This window comes from Sceloporus undulatus, chromosome 3 (genome assembly GCF_019175285.1).
Source record: "Sceloporus undulatus isolate JIND9_A2432 ecotype Alabama chromosome 3, SceUnd_v1.1, whole genome shotgun sequence".
NCBI lineage: Eukaryota > Metazoa > Chordata > Lepidosauria > Squamata > Phrynosomatidae > Sceloporus > Sceloporus undulatus.
The window spans coordinates 258,365,609-258,392,003 of NC_056524.1; the positions used below are offsets into that span (position 1 = coordinate 258,365,609).

The 26,395-nt window shown below is 39.7% G+C and overlaps 1 long non-coding RNA gene across 1 annotated transcript; it reads left to right on the forward strand.

The window, feature by feature from the left end:
* The first annotated feature begins 6,368 nt into the window (after positions 1-6,368).
* On the forward strand, positions 6,369-11,439 carry LOC121926727. Its single transcript, XR_006103066.1, has 3 exons — positions 6,369-6,490; positions 6,982-7,034; positions 10,337-11,439. It is a non-coding gene; the product is annotated as an uncharacterized LOC121926727 (long non-coding RNA).
* The last annotated feature ends 14,956 nt before the right edge of the window (positions 11,440-26,395 follow it).

A 26,395-nucleotide genomic window follows, 5' to 3' on the forward strand; every position in this document is an offset into this window, starting at 1 on the left:
GACTGATAAGGAGTAGGAGATAGAGTGCCAACACAACCCCTGTTAAAACAGTAAGACAGTATGTTCTATTTTTTGTTTGTTTGATACACAGAATGCAACATAACTGGAGAATTTCCACTTTTTCCACAAAAATTCTCCCTTAGGTTTCCTTAGGTACACAATTTAGAACAAAGTATGGCATTTCAGCCAGTCAGAATAATCTCCTCAAACTTCCAGCACCAATGTCTTCACATTTTTGGTCAAATCAGATGCATGTTCACTCAGCCAGTGCTAGCATGTTCACATCCAGCCCCAGAGCACTGATCATTCTAAATTTTTTATACTGTTTATTTATTTACTTATTTTGCACCATCAGTCTACATGGTGCTGTACAACATAAAAGAATAAAAACAGATCACCCTGCCTGTATAAAGGGAAACGTGGGAGGAAGACGATGTTAACAGAAATGAGAGGAAGGGGAAAAACAAATAATTCAGATGCATGTAATAGGAATATAAAAAAAACCCCTGTAAGGTCAAAATTAAACTAGATTTTCAAGGCTTTAGAAAACAATGATGGTAATATGATGTCATTAAAGCCACCCAGGCAATTATGTTCAGTCCCATAATAATATCTTTTCATGGGAAGAACAATGCTTTAAAATGTTGAACATTTAGTCCCCAAGGCATGATAAAGTTCAAACATGAACATAATGCACATGTACTAGAACAGATTGTTTATACATCTTTAATAGCACAATCCTACTTATATCTACACACACAGAGTGCCTGTATTGGGGAAATTGTACAAATGCCACTCTTTGTGTATGTGTGATGCCATATCATGATAGAGACATTTATTTTAAGACAAATTGTTTCATTAATTTTGAGAAAACTTTGAGAGTCTTATAACCAGAGATGGTTACCTTTTGAAGGTCATGTGATATGAAGAGATCTTGGTTTGCTATCATAAAGTGAAAAAGTGTCTTGTAGTGGCAGGGAATGGGAAGAATGGACAAAGGAAAATAGTTACAAGCAAGCAGTGTGTGTGTAATGATTAATATCAAATATTTGTCATCATGCAAGTAGGGCACTGGTATGCAAATGGGACAGCATATTCTTTAATTGTAGCTGGATTAATAAAATGTAATTTTTACAGCCCATTTGCAACAGACCGCTAGGGAATACATTTTATTACCACTCTGGGTGTCTTCTAGTTAATAAATTCATTTCTTTTGAGCATAAGCATTTGGCTTCAAATCCCAGAAACAAGTTTATTAAAATTGTAATAGTTCTCGGAGACTATAAAATGAAATGAAGTGCACAAAATGTGCATTTCCAGCGCCTGGCTTTCAAACCATTTTTTACATGACTAATTTCAGCATAGGCAGTGTGGTGTGGCTGAATTTAAATAATAAATATTTAACCAACTGCAGATCCTTGTCTGCACCCATTCCAAAAGCTAGTTATTTAGCACCCTTAAACTCTTATTTACATTCATGAGTTAAAATGTAAATGTGAATCAAAATGTAAATATTATTGAAATATTAACTCATGTTAGGATAAACCTCTGAGCAATTTTATGTAAAGTGATAGAAAATTTAAGATTAGATTATTATGGGATATAGTGCATCAATAGTATATGTTTTGCTAAGGCACAGAGCAAATGGTGGGAATAAGTGTGTGTGATAATTCAACAGCAATGAGACTATGCAGTTGGTGTCTTCTTCATGCTGATGAAGAGTAGCAGTAAGACCAAAGCAGAAGTGTAAACTTGTGTTAAACCTCATTGTGCTGACTCCCGAGGGAGCAATGCTGGAAAAATGGGGTTATTTGAAAGGATTATGGAACAACTACAATAGTCCTCACCATCTTCACAAAACTACAGGAAAATTGAACAGGAATCTCTCCACAGTACAGAGAAAATTCATACACTAAACAAGCCTAGAACCATTGGCATGTTGCCTGGGAGGGCGGTGCCACAATAAAACATGAGCCGCATGTGGAGGAAAGGCCACAACTTCATTAACGCAAAACTAGCAACCAAAGGTAGGGTTGGCCAAAAGCATGAGGTCTGGATCATCGTAGAACCTGCTGTTGTAAGATACTGGCAAGTCATATATCAGCAAGACATCAAGATGAGCTAGGGGCTAATGGAACGCCCTCTTGTATCCATGCAACCTACTGATTGCATTTAAATTAAAGCCCCTAGTCACCGGGAAGCGGTGTCACATTATGGCCCCCGCAGTGGCCACAACGCATGCCCTCATCACTCCTGTGTCCCATAGGGACTCCCGATACAGTGCTATGCAATGTTATAGACCATGCCCACCAGATTCAGACCCTCTGCTGCCACCCCAAAGTTGTGACAAACACCAAACACCCTAGGGAGGGCGGGTGGGAGAGCCAAGCAGCAAATGGCGCTGCGCACCAGACCACGAGGCCTCATAAAGGCCATGCCCAGGTGGGTGCTGGGAAGGGAGTCGCCCTGCCCCCAGAGCAGACCAGCCTATCAGCTGCCCTGGAGGACTGGGGCAACCATTGAGAGGGGCCACCCACCTCCTAGAGCGGCCCTCTGGAGGCGGAAGTCCCTCCCCAGCCACCAATTGCAAACAAGCATGCCCCAGCAAAGCATTCTGGGGCATGCAAAGAGCCTTGCATCGCCACTCTGGTGGCAACACAGCCTGCCTGCTCAGTCGGACGGCTGTCTTTTGGCTTTAATGGAGCAAGGAGCCCCAGCCCTCAATGAAACCTTTATACATAGAAACCTACATCTATTTATAACTTCCAAGTAGAATAGTTGAGTCAATGGAAGTTATATAGGTGTTGATTGATTTACTGAGTTCCCTCTTGATTCAAGACTTCAGTTGGCTCTAACAGCTGAATTTAGGCCTTATTTGCAGTCTAAAATGGACTCTCATCAATGTGTGTGTTCAGTCATATACACAGCTTTTCAACACAGCATTTGGCTAACATTTTAAAAACATATTAAATTAAATTAACAATAAAAATAGACAACCATTTAACAGTTCAAACCAATGAACACAATTTCAAACGTGTAGAGTTTGGGACAAACTTATTAAACAACAAAGGCCTAATTTAACCAGCACCGACACTAGTCTTCAAGGGGGGAGCATTCCACAACATAGTGTAGGGAAATATTTATTTATTTATTTAGGTATTTATATCCCGCCCTTCAGCCCTAATGGCTCTCAGGGCAGCTTACAATTATTATTTTTAATCAGACAGTTCCCTGCCCTCAGGCTTACAGTCTAAAAGACATGACACAAAAGGAGAAGGGAGTGGTGGAGGGAAAGGGGATGAGGTCCAGTAGTTCTTCTCTCCCTCTGAGGCCTGGACCAAGGCAGATGGACTGGAGGGAGGGCTCTTCCTTCTTCCAGGCTAGTCCTGGAAGGCAGAAAAAGACAGAGAGACAATTATTTCTAGCCTTAAGGTATCGAAATGAGAATTGCAGCTCAAGAGAGGAAAATCACATAAGTGAGATCAATAGATCTACTCAGAAGTGAGTTTCAATTTCAGTGGTATGTACTCCAGGTAAGTTATATTTGAAGCTAACATTCAAATAACTAGCAACGAACACCATCTGAGGTAGTTTATACTAGGAAAACATTCATCACTTCCAGTGATTTGGAGACAATTTGCATGCATATATCATGGGAGTATTCTTGAATAAGTAATCTATAGCATGTCATGGAGGGAGGAGATAGTCTGTTGGAGTTTTTTCCCTATAAAAGCTTAATTTGATGTCACCCGACTTTTGTACAAGCTCCACTAATGAAGCTAAACATATTTCCTCCTCCTCCTCCTCCTCCTCCTCCTCCTCCTCTTTTATTTTTTTTATTTTTTTGGTTTTACACCTGTGTCATTGGCTCTGCCCACCACTGTAATTTGTCCCTCAAGAATTTCTCTAAAATAGTATTTGACCAGCAGACTAAAAGAGGCTCTCCACACTTAGAATGTTAACTAAGAAGCTGAAAGAGATGCAGTCCTCTATTCCTATCTGTCAAACTAGGGGATTAGGGATCCTTTCCACTTGAGAGATGTTCTGGATTCTGTGCTTCCATTATCAGGTTCTGGTCACCTGAGTACCCAAATCATGATGGTGGTTAGACCAAACAGGTCAGGTTAGCATCAACATTCCACTTAAGCATTCATAGAATCATAGAATCATAGAGTTGGAAGAGACCACAGGGGCCATTCAGTCCAACTCCCTGCCATGCAGAAAGTCACATTCAAAGCATTCCTGACATATGGCCATCAAGCCTCTGTTTAAAGACCTCCAAGGAAGGAAACTCTACCACCCTCCAAGGGAGTGTGTTCCACTGTCAAACAACCCTTACTGTCAGGAAACATCTCCTAATGTTAAGGTTAATGTTAAGACATTATGCAAACATTTCATAAAGGCTCTAACTTGTAAAGAATTCTGTCCCTTATGTCTTAACCATTTCTTCGTACGCATTACTATCTATCCATTAAAGAAAACAATTTCTTCTATTGAGGCACTACACATTTTTAACATGGCATTCAAAGTTAATTTCTTTGAATACTTTAAAATCTTAACAACATGTATTATTACCATAAACACCTACAACAGACATTCATTACACTCATAACTGAATATGCCTCTATTTCAGCATAGCCTAGATTTTTATTTCAAAAGTACCATCTTTTGGTTTGTTTTGGCAGTATTTCCCTAAGGTCTAGCCCCCTGATCCCACTGGGAACCCTGCATTTGAGTCCACATTTTCCCAGTCTTATTATATCTATAGGTTATACTAGATTGCATTCTGTACATTCCCAGGCCGCAAAAATACGTCTGGCATGGAACAGAGCTATAATGAATGAAACATGGAACAGAGCTATAATGAATGAAAAACTGTTTAAGGTGGCAATTTTGCTTTGTTTTTTGCTCAGTGAATACCAAAGTCACAGAAAGTGCACTGCTAAGCTGACAGGATGTGGCTTACATCAAAAATATTAGTGCCAGCTCAATATAGGAGTGGGTGGGAATTTTGGTTTTTTTGGATTGTCTGTTTTAAAATAAAAATCTCCTAAAATTAAAAAACAAAACAAAAACCTTTATTGGAATGGAAGGAACTTCAGAAGAACCAAATTTGGAAATTGTCTATCTTGGGCACAGATTTTGGAGTGTTTAACCGGAAGATCTCTATTTGAATCCCTGTACGTTCAACCATGCTTGTGGGGTTGAATTTCAGTTGACACCTCTTTTTTTTCTGAGTAGCTCTTCCTCTGTAATACCTATATGGTAAATAATGTGGCCCTTTCCCCCCTAAGAGTATCTGTACTAAACAAATTTCACTAGTGCAAGTGTGATACATCCCCATTAGAGTTAGTTCTTTGTTTTAAGAATTAACTCCAAATTTGAAAATCTCTATCAAATTTGAAATCTCTACCAATTTAGGATGGAAAGCACTTGAAAGTGAAAATATATAAATATGGGAGGAATTGAAACTGCCAGATTTCCCCACCCCGACCTCAGAAGGTTCCCTCATCATGCTCTGATGCATTTGTAGTGACCAAAACTCAAGTTGAATCAAATTGTGTGAGTATGGAAAACTGGCTGACTTAAAGGCCACTTGTGCAACTGAATACAACATATGTTCCTGTCTTTCTTGACAGGAGCTGGAGGAACAGACTTGTAGAACAGAGAGAGAGAGAGATGTGTTGTGCTCTCTAGGATGTTTCTGCAACATAGGCCTTTCTCAACAGATAAACTCTCTGTGTCAAAAAGATGAGCATTTTGCTAGTGATAGATATTTTGCTTTTGTTTGATATTTGCACAGTGTTAGACTCTAAAATACATCCCAGTGTCTAAGCATAAGTAGTGTATTTCTCCAATATAGGTATACTTTGATGATTTCTACAAGGTGAATGAGTCAGTAGTATCTCCACAGAGTTTGACACATATCTTCTGTAATCTTTCCCCTGGGTCTCTCTTTAGTTGATTACAGCATCTGTCTTTGACCCTCAGTGTTCATTCTGCTGAAGATTCAGCAGACCCCCATGTTTGCTGGTACTTATGTTTCACTAGTATTCAACGGTAAGAGTTGTAATTTTGTCATATTTTTCCCTACAAAAGATCCCCAGGTTCACCAAGGACTGGATAGGTCATACTGTTTCTGATCCATGCCACTTTTTTAAAACATGGGATCCCTTGTACATCCATTTGAATTAAAAATGTATTTCAATATGGTTTGATCCAGTAATTGAGTTGTAACATTCTGTATAGAATCTGATGGAGAACTGTACTCTGAATGAAACATTACTCTAGGAAGTGTACACCAAATCCATTTCTATTGGAATTTGCAAAAATCAAATTGCACAGGCATCACGAATAGTCATCAAACAGTTCATTTCTCCTCTATCCTCTTTCACAGGTGATGCTTCTAAGGCAATGCTGCTAATTCTAGAGATGCTCAGAGGTCATGGTTTGGGCTGAACTGGTGCTGCAGAAGAGGCCTCTAAGTAAGGTAATGATGGAGCTAATGCTTATTTTATAAAAAGTGGTGTTCTCGGACTCAACCCTAACTGAAAACCATGCCATCAGACTACTGACACCCTTGGCCTCTATTATCATATATATGAGATGCATAGAACATAACGCTGAGAAAAAATTAACTCTTCATATTTGTAATTGGTTCGTTCCCTTTTATTATTCTCATATTCCAGGGTTGAACTTCTATGTGTTTAACAGGTAGGAAGCTATTTGGAATAAAAGATGTTGTAAGTAAATGCTATGTTATACATAGCATTTACCCAACTAACCACAAATACATGGAATGACCAATTAGAGAAAGAAAAGCGTCTTTTTTAATGTCCAGAGGCATTCTGCTTGCCAGCCAACTAGTAGATGGAAACAACAAATAGTATTCTTAAGATTTAGGCATGCCCCTAGGCTTAAGTACCACACCATCTTCTCTCTTTCAGCTTAGCATAATGACATTTCTTCATTTTGTGATAGGTATGTATCAAGAACTGGATGCTGTTCATTACTAAGGCTGTCTAATGCCAATGGTAAGTGGTAACTTCTTTTATGTGTTTTTGATGGCAAATGCATGTTAAACCATGTGCAGTAGTTGATTCCCAGGTACAGCATGTTGCAGAAGAACATTTTGGGACACTTGCAACTGTTTTAAGTGCATGTATAACCCATACTCTCCCTATTCATCTTGATAATAAAACACCATTTATCTACATGCAATGTGTTGACAGTTTTAAACCAGTTGTCAGAACTTAAATTGGACACATCTTGACCCCTTTTCTTTGAATCTATGAGTTAATCTGTCTGTATTCTCATTAATTTTTGGGTGTACCTATTTGCCTGTCCATTGAATCCTTGTGTGTGATGCATGAGAGGAATATTGCATGTCTGTCACCAAATCAAAAGGATTCAAAGGTGGTAGACAGGATGGTGATAGTCTTGCCTGGAAGCCATCAGCAAGTGTCATTAGGCATCAGCAAATGTCATTAGAGACTGCTATTTCATCTTCAATTTTAATGTAGTTGCAAAAGGGCTCTCTGGAGAAAAATCTGAACCTATTATTAGTCTTTTTCTTAGATGTACTTGTTCAAAGCAACAGAGATTGGTTGCTTATTTGCTTGCTTGGTTGATTGCACCTTGGTTGATTACACTTGTATGAATCAACTTTAGTGTTCTCTTCTGTGGAAGGGGTAAGGCATTGTGGCACAGGAGAAGACAGAAGGTTTCCAATTGTCTGACCTTTTGTAGTCCACATGGAACCAGTATGATGTAGTGGTTCTATTGTAGAACTAGAATTCTTGAAGACCATGGTTTCAGTTCCCACCCAGGCATGGGAACCCACCTTGTGACTTTGAGTCATACTCTTGTAATCTCAGAGAAGGACAATGGCAAACTTCCTCTGAATAAATCTTGTCATGATAGGGTTGCCATAAATTGGAGCTGACTTAAAGGCAGACTGGCCTCACAGTGATGGTGCTTATTCCAAACTGCCCAAAGTCAAACAAAGTAAATGGTCCAGAGCTGAGTCCAAAACCAAGAAGGGAGTTGCCAGACAGGTTACTCCAAAGCCAAGCCAACTATCAGTCACAGGAGGCAAGGAAATCACACAGGATTAACAGGAGGAATTGGATCAGTTGTCTGCAGCACCAGAATGGCCTTGCCTGAGTAATTTATAGACATCAGTAAATAAGCACAGCTGGCCTCATTAACCAGCATAGTTTATTTCAGGCAAAGGATAGTGTTTCTGGCATCTGTTTCCAGCTTCTCAGCTGCCCAGGTATGACTGGATGCAGAGATGCCATTTCTTCTCCTGATTTTTCAGGTGCTGCCTGGGATGGATGAGGCTTCCTCTCTCACAACAAGGCTGACAGCCTCCTATAGCTGTTGCTCAGCCTCCTGGCACGCTTCCTCCCATATTTCACTGGAGGAGGTCTCCTCCAGGCAAGACATGACATAGGTTTTGCTATAAATTGGAAACAATTTGAAAGGACATAACAGGCCACAGTAGACCTATAGAGCAAAAATCTACCACCGCCACCCCAGACAAGTCTCACTACAAAGAGTCAATTATCACTTAAGTTTTTTCATGATCCAGTGCAGTTTCCCAGGTTTCTTTTTCCACATCTATCCACAGGAGAGCTTGTGTATCTCCAGAGCTAGACACTCATTGAGGGAATGCACTATAAAACTCTCTGCTTATGGAAGTCCACGATATCTTCTCTTTCCTAAGTTTAAGAATGCCAACAAGAGACCTCTGTGGACAAAGCATTGAAGGGAATAGGCCATTTGGTGATACTGTGTGCTTTCTCCAACTGTTTTAAGGATTCGTTGGTGGTTTTAGTTGATTCAAGACTTTGATAGTCTATTCTGACAGAATAGTTTTAAATCCTTTGTAGAAAAAGGAATTGTATTTTATATGACCTGTTATGGGGATCCTTGGTTGAAATATATTGAGTGAGTCAGAAAATGAATAAGTCAGCATCTGAGATTTTACATCATTTCAGAGAAGCAGAAAGCAATTCAGTTACCAAATGGGGTTCGATCTGCATTAAGCCTGTAATCTACTCAAGTCCCATGCTGTCCACAGAGTCTTCAGGAATTTGATGATTGCTAATTCCAATATCAAAACAATATCAATCTGTACCTCCTTAACTAATGTATGGATCAGAATGGAGCTATCCACCTGATTTGTCATGTATCCAAATGTTCCAACAATGAATGTAGTAGAACTAAAGGAGTAGACTTCCCAGGGTAAGCCCCAAGGTTGAGACCTGTAGAGGTATCAGCTGCAGTCCTGTCCTGCAGATTTAGCTACTGGTGTGTATGAGAGGAGGAGATTTTGTCACTAACACAATATTGTCATAAGATATCCTTGAATCAATGTTGAGTATTTTGGGGCTCCCAGTGGAGATGATACAGCTGCCTGCGCTAGAAAATTTACCACTGCATAATCCAAGGTTTTACTATCATCAATAAAGCATAAGCTGATTTTTTTCAAAAATTCTTTGGTACACTTCATTATCCAATGTATGTTTGCAATATGATCCCTAATGACTCTTCCTTTCCTGAACCCAGTTTGGACATTTGGCATTGTGCACTCTATATATGATAAAGGTATTATTTTAAAACCCCTTTGCTCGCTTGTGAAATTAATGCAATAGTCTTGTGGTTACTGCAAAACCTGGTTTCCTCTTTCTTGAGGATTGGAATGTATATTGAGCTTTTCTAGTCTGTGGGACATTCTTTTGTTTTCCTTATTTGTTGACAGATTTTAGTTAAAACTAAAGGAGATTTTGTCTCTGCAGCTTGACTCATCTCTATTAGCATGTCCTCTGTTCTTGGTGATTTATTTCTTCCAAGTGCTCGTATGTAGATTCCACTTTACTTTCTAAAATTGTATGTTCATCTTTAAATGTTTCTTTCTTGAATTAATCTATTATCCTTTTCTATAGTTCTTCAGGATATTGTTTCAATCAGCTTTTTATTTTCACTTGGTCATATAATGTGTTCCCCTGCTGGTCATAGAATATCCCCACTCTTGATTTAAATTTACCTTTGATTTCTCAGAACTTGTAGATAAATTCTTTTCTCTTTTTGTTGTCATCAAAAGTTCTTCTTCCTTTGTGATGTCCTCTATTTCTCTGCATTGATTATTATATTAGTTCTCTTTTTCTGCAAGTTGCAGAAAATGCTGTCAACATTTGCTTTTGCTTTTTGCCTGTCCTTAACTGCCTGAAGAGTTTCATCTATCATCCATTGAGACTTCTCTTTCTTTTTGACTACAGATATTGTCATTTTGCATTTCTGTCTGACACTGTCCCTGGTTTGCCCCCAGGATATTGCCATGACATTAAAGTTGAATATATCTCCAGGAGAGGATGAGAGACTTCTGTGTTGCCTTGAATTCATTGAAATAAAAGTGTTGTATAGATGCAACTAATAAATCTTCTAAACTTAAAAATAAATGAACTGGCTGAACCTTCAAGTGACTTGGAAGAGAAGCTCTTGACTGTGATGTTCATCATGTATTCTTCAGTAGCTGCTTCATTTGAAGAATGGAGATAAAACCTTAGAAGACCATTTGGTTGAAGACAAATTAAAAGAAGAAATACAACTTTATTTAATCCAATCTGATTCTTGCTTTAAAACACACATAAAGAAATGACAATCTTTTTGGAATCTTAAATTACTGCTAACTAATGAACACCACTTAGTCATTCTCTAACACCATTTGTGAATTCTAATTACTTCTGTAGTTTGTCATTGTTTAACTCAATTAAAGCTAATTGACCAGAGATGTATATTTTTTTTCCCATTGGGTGATATTGTTGTAGACTGCAGCAACGTTTTAGTGTTATTGTTCTAGTTTCTTTTTAAACACCCCAAACTTCTCTGCATCATTAAATCTTAAATTGGACTTTGAAAAGAAGCATATTTTATTACAATAATGATATGGAAAGGAATATTCACTGCTTGGTAAAAATGCACTAGAAGGACAAATATCTAGGTCTCCATTTGATTGTCAACTATTTTTCCCCCAGTGCAGCTTTGATTCCAAATGAAATATTCTCCTTCATAATAAGTCTGTTATAAAAGTCAAAAGCAAGAGCAGGGCTTAGTGTTAAGTATCACTAAGTATCACTGCTGCTTCTTTTCAGTAAAAAAAAATCTTAAAATTTATGTAGTATTATTATCCATACTTAACTATTAGTGGGCTGTACAAATAGATCTATGATTAGTAATTTGTAGTTTTTATGCTTTTTATATGCTCATTGAAATCTGTTTTTCCACAATTTATGTACTTTACATTTATATACATTTTATGTACTTTACATGTTTCCCTGCTTCCCCACAGTTTTTCCCCCTATAGATTTCTACATGGGAAATTTCCACCCCTCCCATAGAAATCAGACACTGGGAGACTGATAGACATGTGGAATCTAGAACTGACAGAGGAACTCATAATATGGGAGAGTTGATTTTTAGACTACATCTCCCAGTATCCCTAAGCCAGCACACTCAGGGGCTGTGCAGACTGCCCCTAAGGGGCAACCTGCAGCCACCTTCAGCTGCACCAGATTGGGACCATGGCAACCACATGTCGCAGCCCCAATCTGGCCTTTCCAGGGTACAACAGCTATGGCACCATGGCTTTAAGGTGCTCCTTTGGCACTGCATCATGTGGACGCAGTGCCAGAGGAGCACCGTGATGGTGCATGCCATGTGGAGCAGTGCGTAGTGTCACATTGCCCTGGGGGCAGAGTCAGGGCATGCATCCTGTGGACACCACACTCTGACTTCGCCCACAGGCCCTCAGTGACTATTTCAGAGATTCCATCTTCTCTGCCAATTGAATGCAAACCCTACTATTTACTTCCATGTCTGAGGTCTGAGTGCAGTGTCCAGTAAATAGTTCACAGCTTCAGACCAAGAGGCAAATCATACAAGCCTTGGTAACCTCATAAGAGAGTAAAGCCTACCATCCTCAGACTTGGGGATGGGAAATTCTCTGAGATGGGAAGATACACAGGACATTTTGGGCAACTGTGGCTTCTCAACATTGTCAATAATCTGACGTAATCCATCCATCCAGTACAGTTATGTTAGACAGGACTCAAGAGAGAGCTATATGTTGTCCTTGTAAGCTAGATAATGTCTAATACGTACTCATCATCCAAAAACCCTGACAAGTTGCACAAACAGAAACAGTTATTCTGTTTCCTGTCTGGAAGAAGACAGTACCCAATCTGAGTGGAGTCAGTCCAGAAGAGTCTTCAGTAGTAAGTTGCCAGAGCTCAATGCCTAGTCCTGAGTCTCCAGTTTTCAGGGGCCATTTCCCAGTGGGAGATAAGATGGAAAATCCTCCTGTTGTGGTGGCCTCCACTCCAGGCAAGAGGAAAGGCCTGCCTGCAAAATACCAGCTCACCTGGTAGAGCAGCATCTTGCTACATTTTGCAATGCTTTATTGTTTTCTTGCTGTAACCTTCAAAACCTTCCCAGGGGATATTTGCATTTACTCAGTTATCTTCCTCATTCTCTCCCAGCCACTGTGGGCTCCAGTCTTGCCCTTCACCATGTTCTACATCTATTTTTTGGCTAGAAGCAAGCAAGACTAGAAGATCATTTCATCTTCCTAAGCAGGTAGGGCCTCATTTCCACTTGTCCTGGGAACAGCCCTTTTAGATAAGATTTACAAGCAGGGAAATAATCCCCCCCCCCCGTGTGTGTGCTTGAATTAAAAACTGTGAACATTTGGCAACCCTGCCAACCACATAGGGAACTGATCAGTACTTTTGGATACTCTATTTGAGCTGCAGCAGAAACTTTTCAAGCTTTATTAAAAGGAGGGTCATCCAAGAATCTGGATGATCTCTTTCAGAAAGTAAACTGAGAGGCAGCCTGTGACACCCCTTTGAGGAAGCTCCTCAGAGCAGCTTCTTTTGGGGCACGGGTTGGTGCTGCAGTGTGTGGCTGCTGTGGCACTGACCTGGGGTAAACAGGGACAGTATTTAGCTGCCTGTCTGTATAGCCCCTTTGTTATCCTGCTATTTTCTTTTCTCTATGCCATCAGATCTGGAAGTGACACATTCTTTACCAGAATGTAGAGAGATCTTGTAGCACCTTTGAAACTAACATTATTTCAGTTAGTCTCAAAGGTGCTACAAGATCTCTCTACATACTGATTCTACAGACTAACATGGTTATATCTTTGAATTCTACATCCTTTATCAGTCTTTCTTTTCTTTTATTTATTTAGATTCTAATCTGTTTTAATTTTGAGACATCTACACTACATTTAGGAAGTTCCCTGAGTATTTCAAAACTACTCCTTTATTTTTCAGTGATTGCTTTTTGCTGGCAAGTTGAGGCAAATACTACTCAAATACAACAGCTACTCAAGTTCACTGTTAGAGGGAATTATATTGCACATGGACCTAAGGCTGAGAGATAGCAACTTTTTAAAGGCCACCTGATGAGGTCATAACACAAGTGATTTTTGGAGTGATCCCTTAACTAGTGTGGGTCACCACCCAAGATACTCTAATTTTATAGATTTTTTTTCATCCTACCAGGTAAAAACAAGAGATGTAGATATAGCTAAACTGTATATACTCGACTATAAGTCAACCTGTATAAATCGAGGGCAGTTTTTGGGCCAAAATTATGGTTTTTGATATGACCCATGGAGAAGTCAAGGATAAAACATAGGGCCAGTTTTATCAACAAAGGATCTAAAGGATGAAGCAATGGAAAACAATGTCAAAGAATTTAGAAAATTCGAGCAGGCATACCTGTTTGTGCTCACACTAAAGGCTGGATGGATGAGAGGATAGAGGTGTGTCATTGCTTCCAGGACATATTATACTCTTGCCTTTCACCAGGGGATGGTTCCTTTTTTAAAATAAGAGTTAGAGTACAGTGCACAAACTGACCCAGGGATAAGTCAACTTTGGTTTTTGGGGTCAATTTCTAGACTTATACATGGGTGTATACAGTAAATATAGATATAGATATATACAATCAGTGGTATTTTTGAATTATTAGAGTGTCAAAAACACAAGGCCAAAATCTCAACTGGTGTACACTGTCACCACTTGACAGAAATCAATTTTACATCTCCAGATAAGCTGGCAAAAAGCCCTTTAAGGTTATTTGATTAATACTTTAAGCTGAGCTAGAGAACATTCCTGGGCCTCTTCTGTCATTTCATGAAGCCCTTGACATTTATTGTAATTAAAAATCAAAATGCCTACAAAACATTTCTCTTGGTTAATTGGTAAAGAAATGGTCCTTTTTTTCATTCAAAAACATTCATGCGTCTTGACCTGAGTGTGGAAGTTTAATTCATATGAGGAAGCAGTTGGGGAATTTAATGAAGAACTGAGCATGTTCTGTTATAGTTTCCTCCTCAGTATATTCTTTCTCCTAAAGTGTCTGTTTATTAAGTGGGTATCCATAGGCTGTCAGTCCTTTACTTTGCCATGCCTTCATCTTTGTTTTCTTCTATCATAGTCTGTTGAAACAGTGCTGATTGGTGAGAAGTAAGGATAAGCCACTGGGAAATAAAATCAATTTACAGTTGAAATTTGCCCTAAATGATTATGGAAGCTAATTTTAGTCTGGAAACAGGGATCTTGTAGCACCTTTAAGACTCACTGAAAGCCCTAAATGGCTTGGATCCAACCTATTTTGGGACTACCCATACTGCATCCAGAAAGCAATGGGCAGCCAGTGGAGCAATTTCAAGGCAGGTGTGATATGATCACTTTGGGTTTTACCAGTAACCAACCTGGCTGCCATGTTCTGAACTAATTGAAATTTTTGAACTAAATACAAGGGTAGCCCCATGCAGAGCGCATTGCGGAAATAAAGTCATGAGGTTACCAGCATATGTACCACAGGTTCAAGGTCCCCCACTGCCAGGAAAGGACGCAGCTGGCATGTCAGCCGAAGATGATAACAAGTACTCCTGACCGTCACAGTTACCTGATTTGTCATCTAGAGCAACAAGTCTAGGAGCACCCCCAGACTGCGAACACAGTCCTTTGAGGACAGTGTGACCCCATCTAGTACTGGTGGTTGTATCATAATACCTGGATTAGGGGCCCCTACTGTGAGTACCTCTGTTTTGTCTGGATTCAGTTTTAGTTTGTTTTTCCTCCTTCATTCCATTACCGCTTTAAGACATTCATTGAGAGGAGAGATGCCATCTGCAGTCAAAGCTGTAGACTGAGACATGGAGAAATATATCTGGGTGTCATCAGCGTAGTGATAACACTCCACTCCATGGAGTTTATCGCAGCACAGCCTGTAACATTCTCACTGAGTTCCGAAACAGTTATGAGCAGAAATGGTTTGGGAACGGGAATTATCGCACTGGAGAATTTATAACGGGATGATAACGTTACAGGAATGCATTTTACCTCACAGTACCTTCCTTTTTTCTGAGTACATTCTCATAACGTTCCGCTATTGCGCCTGTGTATTTAATTTGGAGGGAGTGATACAATGATGTCATCATTCTATTGTCTTTTTGACCCAGAAATCCTGTTTTTATAAAACTGTTTCTTACTATAAAATAAAAGTTTATATTCCCTGGTAGTTTTGCCGGTTACATTTTTTATTTCAATGCACTGCATAGTACACACATATGTATAAACATATGTATAAACACACACAGACACACACACACACACACTTATATGTGTGTGTGTCCAAAAACAAAAAGATATATGTGTGTATGCGTGTGTGTGAATATATATACATATGTATGTATTCATACCTATTATATATATTAGATACACACACACACACACACACACACACATTGAGATAGACAGATAGATAAACATGCATATGCATAACACACACATATTTAAAAAAACACACACACACACATATATGTGTGTCCATAAACAAAAAGATAGATGTATGTATGTAAACATAAACAAAAACATATATGTGTGCATGTGTGTGTGTGTGTGTGTGTGTGTGTGTGTGTGTGTGTGTGTATATATGTATATCCATAAAAATAACAAGTAAACATTTTTTTAAATGTGATGTGGGGAAAAACCTTTTTTGCTTTGAGGAAAATCATTCCTGTATGTTCACATGGCGCTGCGTCATACCCAGAAGAGCATTAGGCTTTTTGGATGCCCTAGGACTGCAGAGCAGGAAATTGTCAGAACGGATATAAGAATGGATAAGATTACTGCACTAACTTTTCATGTAACGGTATGATAACGTTCCATCTGTCTGAGAACTGTTTTTTATCGTTCTCACCCTGGAATGCTTTTGGAACACTTTGGAACACTTTGGGCTTGAAATGGGAACTCAATGGGAACCATATTGTGCAGTAAACTTCACTACGTTCTGTTCTCATTCCGTTCCCAGAATGTTATCATAATGTTGTGCGGTAAACTTCCATGTTTCTGAATGATCTTTCCCAGTGGCTTCATATAGAGGTGTGCTGGAGGATCTAGAGATTCCCAGAGGAAACATATTTCTTACATCCATGAATAATCAAATCAAGAAAAGTCAAAGCTATAAATGTGGAGGACTGACTGTAGTTCAATATTTCTCATGCCTTAGCTCAGTCATCAGTCAGAGTGGAGACTGGATCAATGTAGTGGAAAGCAAAAAAAACAGTGGCCCCCAGTAGAGCTCCAGTGGAAACTGCTGCAATAAACCAGAAGCCTAGAAACTGGAAAAGCAGTTGTGAAGGAACTAAAGATCTTGAAGTGTCAAACATATGACCGAATAATAAAATTAGGATTGTCCATGCAATTGTATTTTCCATTTCTGTGTATGGTTGTGAATGCTGGGCAATGAAGAAATGTGATAGGAAGAGAATGAACTCATTTGAAATATAGTACTGGAGAAGAGTTCTAGAGATACCGTGGACTGCTAAAAAAATAAACAAATGGCTCCTAGAGCAAATCATGCCTGAACTCTTCCTAGAATCCAAGATGACTAAACTGAGACTATCATAGTTTGGTCATATCATGAGAAGATATGACTCACTAGAAAAGATAATGATGCTTGACAAGGTAGAAGACAGTAGGAAAAGAGGAGGACTGCATTCCAGATGGATAGACTCAATAAAAAAAAGCCAAAGCCCCATGTCTGCAAGACCTGAACAGGGATGTTCATGATAGAGTGACTTGGAGGTCTCTCATTCATGGGGTTGCCATAAGTCAAAATCAGCTTGACAGCAGTTAAAATCAAAACAAAACACTGAGAGTCTGTCTCGCGTATTTCTGCTTCTTGTGACTATGGGGGTGGGGGTCCCTCAGTGCTATGGAGAGGAAGGATCCAATCTTATGAGGAAGGTTTGTTATTATTTTGTTAAAAGAATTTTTGGCTTCCTCCAGTGAACCTCTGTCCACTTAGTCAAAAGTAAACAGAAGGGAAATCTCTTCTGCACACATATGTAGAGACCATTCTTCATGCAGCATAGTTTATTTTCTCAACTGTGAGAGTATTGTATGACAATTAATCTAGAACAACAGATAGTATTTATGAAGGCAATATAAATGTTAATATAAATGCACATTTTTGTGTGCATAGAATGGAAAAGGTCAGATTTCCCCACTGATTATCAGAAAAAAATTGATAATGAACATTTAATAATGTCAAAATCATATTACTTATTCAGGAGAGACTGGATATCACAGAAGTCTGTCATCAATGATAAAATCATTATCTTAGCTGAATGGAAATAAAACCAGACAGTCATTTAGGATGATTTATTTAGATAACTTTTAAAAGGTAAAAGATAAAGGTAGACCCTTGACATGAATGTCTAGTCATAACTGACTGCAGGGGGTGGTGCTCATCTCCATCTCTAACCCGAAGAGCCAGTGTTGTTTAAGAACGTCTCTGACGGTCATGTGGCCTGCATGACTCCACCGAACACTGTTACCTTCCTACTGAGAAGTGGTACCTATCTATCTACTAGCATTTGTATGCTTTCAAACTGCTAGGTTGGCAGAAGCTGGGACTAGTGACAGGAACTCACCCCATCATGCAGCACCCAGGCCTCGAACTGCCAACTTGATGACCTTGAAATCAACAGAGACCAAAGATGGTATCTTCACTTAAATAATTTTCAGATCATTGCTTTCCCTCCCCCTTTTGTTGTTGCTGTTGTTATTTATTCTTCTATTCATTTCTTTTTCAGGCTTCACAAATATAGTTGGTCCTCTACATTTGGGGCTTTGACTTTTGCAGATTTGATTAATATGTTCTGTCTAGAAATCTCTAGGTCCTCCAGTGCAACTCTGCTGGTAGTTGACCACAGATTTGCTCTGGAGGACCTGCAGATTACTACAGAAAACCAGAGAAAACACTTCTCTAACCATTTGTAGGTCTTCAGGTGTGATTCTGTGGTCTTCTTCTTGGAGATGTTGACCATAGCGGTGTGCTGGAGGACCTAGAGATTCCTAGAGAGATGTTCTCTGAGGTTTAAAAAATGGTGCTTTTTATCTGTGGTTTTTCCACATTCACGAGTGTCTTGTGCTTCTAACCCCAGTGAATGTGGAGGGTCCACTGTAAACTAAATGTGAAAGACAATCCAGTTCATTTGTTTCTCTAAGGACTTTATCACAATGGACCCTTCTCTAACACATTTAGGAACTTCCCAGTATTTCAACAATTGTTCACATTAAAAACCTCGGCACACAACATTTAGCACTGCCCAACAAATACCACTCCTTTCCCTAGTTTGCACATACAAAATATCCCTTTCACAGAAATATACTGTAAATCATAAGCAGTCTTACTTTTAAAAGGGCACCCCCTCCTTATATTTCTATGTGTGTGTATATGTGTCTGCTTCCACAACAGATCAAGCTAGATCACACCTCACTAATCAATGGCAGATGAAAGTCAGCAGCTATTGATCTACCTATCTCATCTATCTATCCCATTGCAGCTATTAGTATGACTGAATGAAGAAATAGCAGGAAAAACAGCCAGAAAAAAAAACCCTAGCAAAATAAATACTTTAACTAAACTGTAAGACAATTTTGGCTTTCCTTTATAATGTCTCTCTGTGTTTGTGTTTCTGAGACAATAAGCCATTAGCATACCATAGCATTTACCAGTCTTGTGACAGAAAGGAACTAGAAAAGCATGTGTGGGGAGTAGTGAGAAGTGTTTCATTTTCTAACAAACTGGGGGAGGAAGCAACCATTTGGCAAAGCACTGAAATTTTTTTCTCTGTTAAAAATGGAAAGATCAAACTCTCCTTCTTTTCCTTCTCCTTGGATTGTTCCTCTGCCAATAGCACACCCACTAGCCCCCAAATCACCATTAAAGTGGAATTTAACTTTCACACTGTAATAAGAACAAGATGGTTGTGGGAACAGTGGTCATTAACAGATTTCTTTTGGCGAGTAAAAAAGAAACACTATCAAGGTGGTCTCAGGTGGAAGAATAACAGGACAACAACAACTTCCTTGCAATATAGCATGTACATAGCACATACATTTCTATACTGCTTATCAGAGAACTCAGCATTGTCTAAGCGATTTACAATCTATAAACCAATTGTCCCCAACAAGCTGGGTACTCATTTTACCAACCCACAAAAGGATAGAAGGCTGAGTCAACCTTGGAGCCCCAGAGATCCAACTCACAACCTTGTGGCTGAAGTACCGGCATTTAAGCACTGTGCCACCAGGGCTCCCTATTGCCCCCCCCCCATGCCATTCCTTGATGTCTTCACCACTTCTAAAAAAAATATCCCCCCCCCCCAAGATTATGTTCTGTTGAACTGCAAACCCAAACTCTGTCCAAAGAGACAAAAAAGAAGGAAGGAAGGAAGGGAGGGAGGGAGGGAGGGAGGGAGGGAGGGCGGGCGGGAGGAAGGGAGGGAGGGAAATGACCCCACATTACCTCTGTTTCTGGTCATATTGTGCCCAAGATGGCAAAACAGTCCCACTTCTGCTTCCCATTTTGACTGAGAGACAGCTGAAAACGGAAGTAATTTGAGTCCTGGATGAACAGGTGACTTTTGTGGGTGAGTAAGGGGAGGGGAGAGTGAAAATTGAACCCACCCACACCAAAGTTGCCCTGTTGCCCACACCTGCTCTGCACTAGTTTATGTTTTCCACTAAACAGTTTTTTTTTCCTGAATGTGATCCCCTCTACTTCTGTCTTATCACCTCCCCTGTTTGAAACAGCAGCAAAAGCTTTGTACTTCCTTACGTTGAAAGGAATGGACACATGTAGTTCCCAGCCCTCTCCTGGAAGCAGGGCATGATTCTACAAGGAGTCCTTGCTATTGCTTGTAGCGTTGCACCTTGCTGCCAGGAGAGGGCTGGCTTTGTCATTGTCCAGTGACCTGTTCTCCAGTACCTCAAAATCCCATCAGTTGGGGTGGGCTGACTGGTTTCAAAGGTAGGCTCTTAGGGGAACTTTCAGTGATTGTCATTGTGCAACAACTGAGACATGAATTCCAAAAATTACAGTTTCATAAGTCTGGCTTATGACATTGTAAATACTTAGCTCAATGCTAGCCCTTGACTGAGAAGTTTCAGATTTGGATCAGAATGAATTGAAATTTTCTTGTATTCCCCAGATGAATGATCAAGATTTTGCAAGCCTTTTTTTTTTTAACAGCCTCGAAAACCCATAAAATTTTGCCATTGTTCACAGGAAATATTTGCAACCTGCGTTCCAACATAATTTCTGAAGCAGACAGGGATGAGTGAACCATGTGAAAATAAGCTTAAAAAAAATAAAAACCTTTGAGGCCTAACGATTCTTATATGTGTATGGTTTTGAATTTTTGAAAGTATTTGAACAGGTTTTACTCTGCCTTCTTAAACTTGTTTAACTGTTTAGTATATATCCCTTAGCTTTTTAAAACAATAAGCTATAGGCACTTGTTATCCTCTGGGTTTTGGTTCCAGGTCACCCTGTGGATACCAAAATCCATGGATGCTCAAATCCCATTAAATACAATGGCATAGTAAAAAGGGTGTCCCTAAAATGGCAAAATCAAGCTTTGCTTTTTGGAATATATATATATATATATATATATATATATATATATATATATATATATATATCCTCGTGGCACAGTGGTTAAATGCCAGTACTGCAGCCACTCCCAATCCCAAGGTTGTGAGTTCAATCCCAGGCAGGGTTTTAGGGTCCATTCAACCATTCAGCCTTGCATCCCTTTGTAGGTCGCTAAAATGAGTACCCAGCTTGTTGGGGGCAATTGGCTTAAGCATTCTAAACACTTAGGGAGTGTTAATTCACTGATAAGCAATATAGAAATGTTCTCTCTCTCTCTCTCTGTGTGTGTGTGTGTGTGTGTATGTATAATATTTTCAAGTGATGTGTGTTTGAATCCATGGATAAAGAGTCTGTGGATATGGAGGGCCAACTGTATTTGGTTTGATTAATTTAAACCCTTTATGTTGATTTAATTAAATGTTGTCCTGAGATCAGAGGGCAGGGTATAAATACTTTGATCAATCAATCAGTCATTAAATATCTTTATGCCAAACATAGTTTAGACACTAAGGTATACTTCATGGAATGCAATGCTATGGTCAAACCTTTTGCTTCCCATTCCTTTACAGGCATACAATCATGATTTATCTAATGACTGGTGTGACAAGTTGCATTTCCATTTGAGAAATCATTTATTCAATTTTGTCTCTCTGTCATGTCAAGTGGGGCACCCCACCCTCCCCAGAACCAGCATGATAATATCTTTCATAAGTTGATCCCCTAGCTTGTCATAGCCTTCCAGGTCAGCAGTGTGAGCTGATTTGCTATTTTCAGTAATGGATGTGGAATAGCAATTATTCTTAATGTGCTTTTTATATTTTGAATAAATTGAAGTGAGTGTATCTGTGCATAGTTTTTAAACTGCACTACCTTGTGTAGTAGATGATGTAACGAACCAACAAAATGATCTATCATTTTATTTTCAGAGTACCTTCCTGTCAGGCGCTCCTGTGATTGTTTATATACTGAAATGAGAAATGGTTAAACTGTACCTTTAAAGTGGGAGACTATGATGAAAAAGATTAAGAAAAACAAGATAGATCTTCTGCAACATATATATACCTTTCATAATATGAGTGTACAACCACTGAAGATGAAATGGAACACAATTCACCCAAAGATAAGTACTTCTGAGTCCCATTGATTTCACTGGGAACTGTTTAAAGCGCAAGTTTAACTGTACAGTTGAAATCAATTGGACTTAAGAGTCCTTAACTGGTACATTGTAGGTATAGATTTCCCCCCTGTTCTGAATCAATGAATCTCAAATTAATTGTGCATATTTCATGATGTGTTTACTCATAATTTGTTTATTCCCACGCTGAATTCAGTTTTCCCTATAGTCTATTCCATTGTACTTCAGTAAAAGTATTTGCAAGTTTAAGCTTCCATGTTGTTTGAAAGCAGTTATATTTCCATACATGTGGTAGACTAGAATTTTGTACAGTTTTGATAGTTGGCTTTTGGTTGTGTTGTGAGACATTATACTGACAAGCATAAGAAAACACAGGCTGAAATGCTACATCCATGCTGAATACTGTAAATCACCACCACACAAGTTATTTTGTAATATAGCCCCTACACTGGATAGCAATATAGCTCAACAAATGTGCATTGGAAGCCAATGGAGCTCAACAAATAGCTGTGAATAGCTGTCAGTGTGCATTTGCACTATTCTCTGAATATAAGGGCCTGTTCCCACTATGATATAAATCGATGCGCATTGTTCATACTAGGAACCATTTCAGACTTGACTGTGATCGGATTTGTGTTAAAGCAAGTCAAATGCAAAAAACCCGCTCTTACTAATTTTGGGTGCTTCTTTTTTTTTTTAAAGCGATTCGGGAGAGTGTTCAGCAAATGGGAATGAGGGACCTGAATCACATTGTACTGAAGGGGAGGGACTATTGGCAGAGGGGGTTGGCAGAGGGTTTAACCCATCTTGAGCCTAGCTTTTGGGAAATCTTCCATTTTTTTAATACCTTGTCCAAAAAGAGAATGAGGGCTGTACCCTGGCAAAGGAGGATGTGTTGCCTGGGAGTGGTTGTGTTGGTGTATGTTGTTTTCTGAGTGTGTTGTTGCTGTCACCCTTTGGCATGGAGCCCTTGGAGGCGCTGGACTGAGCTGCCCATCACCCCTTCCTCCCTGCTTCTCTCTACTGGTAGCCAGTCCTTCTCCTTGGTTCCAGCACAAGGCCATCCTTCTTCCTCCTCCACCTCTGCTGCCTCTGACAGCCCATGCTCTTCTCGTCCCCTGCTGCCTGATAGCCCCCGATGGTGTGGGTATGGGCACTGCTGGAGAAGGTGCTACAGCTACCAGTGGTGCTGGTACTGGTGGGCTTCTCTGTGTAAGTAACAAGCCAATGTTATTCATTCATTCATTCATTCATTCATTCAATTTATATCCCTTCTTTCTCTTGTCAATGGGCCCAAGGCAGATTACAAAATTTAAAATAACAATTTAATTAAAAAATTGTACTATACAATTTTTTTAAAAAGAGTTAAACATCGACAGTGGAACAAACTCCCTCAAAGTGTAGTGGAGTCTCCTTCCTTAGAGGTCTTCAAACAGAGGCTGGATGGCCATCTGTCGGGGATGCTTTGTGATTTCCTGCATGGCAGGGGGTTGGACTGGATGGCCCTTGTGGTCTCTTCCAACTCTACGATTCTATGATTCTATGAATTGTGTTTAAAATGCACAGTTATATAAGTCGACCTCATATATAAGTTGAGGGCAAGTTTTGGGGCTAAAATGATGGATTTTGCCATGATGCATGGTCAAGTTGAGAGGCTTCTTCAGTGTGTGTGTGTGTGTGTGTGTGTGTGAGACAAGAGGGACTCTAACTGAGGCTTTTTGCTTCAGCGTTTTAGCTTTCATTTCATCCTTTACTTCACAGACAGCAGTACTGTGGGTGGGAGAGGGATTCTATTTAAAAGCAGTTGATCTGCTTGATTCAAGAGATAAATAAATTGCTCTCCTCACTGCATGGGGAAATCTGAAAGAGCTACTATTACATTGCCATACTGACCCATAAATAAATTGACCTGGTATTTTGGGGTCAATTTTTGGGCATAAATTTCTTGATTTATGGATCTAGATAATTTGTTTCATCCCAGAATCGCAGAAGCTGGAAGATCACCGCACACTCTAGAACCTTGCCCAAGAGGGGAATATTGGAGACTGGCTGAAAGTTCTCCAATACAGTGGAATTCAGGGAGGGTGTTTCAGTAATAGCCCCTCTACAGTCTCTTTTAGGCAGGACGGAGACCTATCTTGTTGCTGTGAGGCATTCACTTCTCCCTTTACCCACTTGGCCAGTCCCCCTCTAGCTGTTTTTAAGAGCCCAAAAGGGCATGGATCTAGTACCCGTATGGTGGTTCTCACATCTGTAATTGTCAGATTGCACAGATTGAAACATCTCCATATTATATGTGACATATGTAACGAGTAACATTATCTATTTTTATATACTTTGAGAGACTGAATGAAAGGCTTCTCACCCTCACACCTGTGGCAGTTCTGTGATGAATATTTAGAGATGGAAACAATCTCTGTCTCTGTTCTGTGGTAGTTCTCTGAATCCCACCTGAATTTTGTTCTTATCTTTGTTTCCTATCAGAATGCAAGAGTTTGTTATGTTTTTCTTTCTTACGCTGAAATTTTTGCACATTTTAATGCATTTTCCTAATGGTTGAGTTAACTAGATGCATTTCACCTAATCGACATATTTTTTCTGTTGGCTAAAACATGCTCAGATATGTACATTTTTAGCAGTGTGTTGTTATAAATGCACTGTCTGCTCCAAATGCTTTGTGTGCCTCAAAAATGTGTGAATGTGTTTTTCAAATCTTGGGCAGAACAAAAAGTGTATTTTTTGTTAAATCCAAACTGAAATTCTTTTCCATTTATTTTCTCCCAAGTCAGAACCACAAAGTGCCTCCTCCCCAAACCTAACAAATGTATACATCCACTTTCTCAAATATACTGAATTTGTATAATTTTTATTTCACCACTTTCAATACTTTCTCACAGCTTTAGTGAGACCATGTAAATGGGAGCAAATCCAGTGGAGTTTACACCATTTCTGACTGCGGCTTGACCCTACAAGTTGGTTCCTATGTTGTTACATATGCAGGGCTTATTAGCAAGACACCCACAGCCTTCAGTATTGATCGGCTGCATAACAAAATGCACATCAGGCAATCAGAGATTGTGAAAGGATCAGGAAAGGGGGGCATTATTATCAGCAGGAGCCTGGAGTCATTATGCAGTTAGCATCTGGCTTTGATCTGAGATCTCATTTCCACCAAATTTAAACCAGTGACTTTAAGGGAAATGATCCTTTAATTAGACTGGTGTAAATGAGAGGTAGAAACGCCCCCCCCCCCCCGCCTATATTTCACTCTGCAAAATGATTCTAACTCACTCTTCCATAGCATTTTAACAAGTCAAATTACATTCCATGTTTGGTTAATACAAATGTTTCTCTATAGAATGGAGCCGAATAGTGAAGGCCTAAGGATGTTTGTGCATCTGAGTTGGATTCATTTCTTGTTCTCAGTTCTATATTTCTGTTACAAGAATATTATCTTTTTTCTCTCTCTACCTCTCCCCCTTTTTTGGTATGCACCTCTGATGTCATTTTTGCTCCACCTACTGGCATACTGATTCCTTTTTCCCCAAGAGGGCATACTCTGTGGAAAAAAACACCTCAAAATCGATATGATTTATATTGGCACTTGCTAGTGACACTATAGTTTAAAATCTGCCAGCAGTTGGCTTCTAGCAAACCTTAAAATAATGCTAAAGCAGAGACCGACACTCATGAATTAGAATTAAAGCTAAAAATACTTAAATGAGTTGGGTTGGTCCCACTCTACCTCTTAGTTAACAACTCTTAACCATGCTGTTATACATATGGAAGGGAGGTAGTCTTAAGTAAAAGGTCAGGACTCGGGCATGGTGAAGAAGGGGAGAAACTGATTAAATCTTGGCTATCAGAGTCAAGCGGCGCAGCAGTATAGGCATGGGTGTGGCAACGGAGCTGCTCCCCGGACCATCCCCTCTCCCACCTGAAACAGAGAGAAGCCCAGTCAGGGTTACATAAGGCTGGCACAGTTACCATCTCCTCAAGTGGCGCAGCGGTAGAGGCATGGATGCAGCAACGGAGCTTCTCCCTGGACCATCCCCCCTCCCACCTGAAGCAGAGAGAGGCCCAGCCAGGGTTACATAAGGCTGGCACAGTTACCATCTCCTCAAGTGGTGCAGCAGTAGAGGCATGGATGCAGCAACGGAGCTGCTCCCTGGACCATCCCCCCTCCCACCTGAAGCAGAGAGAGGCCCAGCCAGGGTTACATAAGGC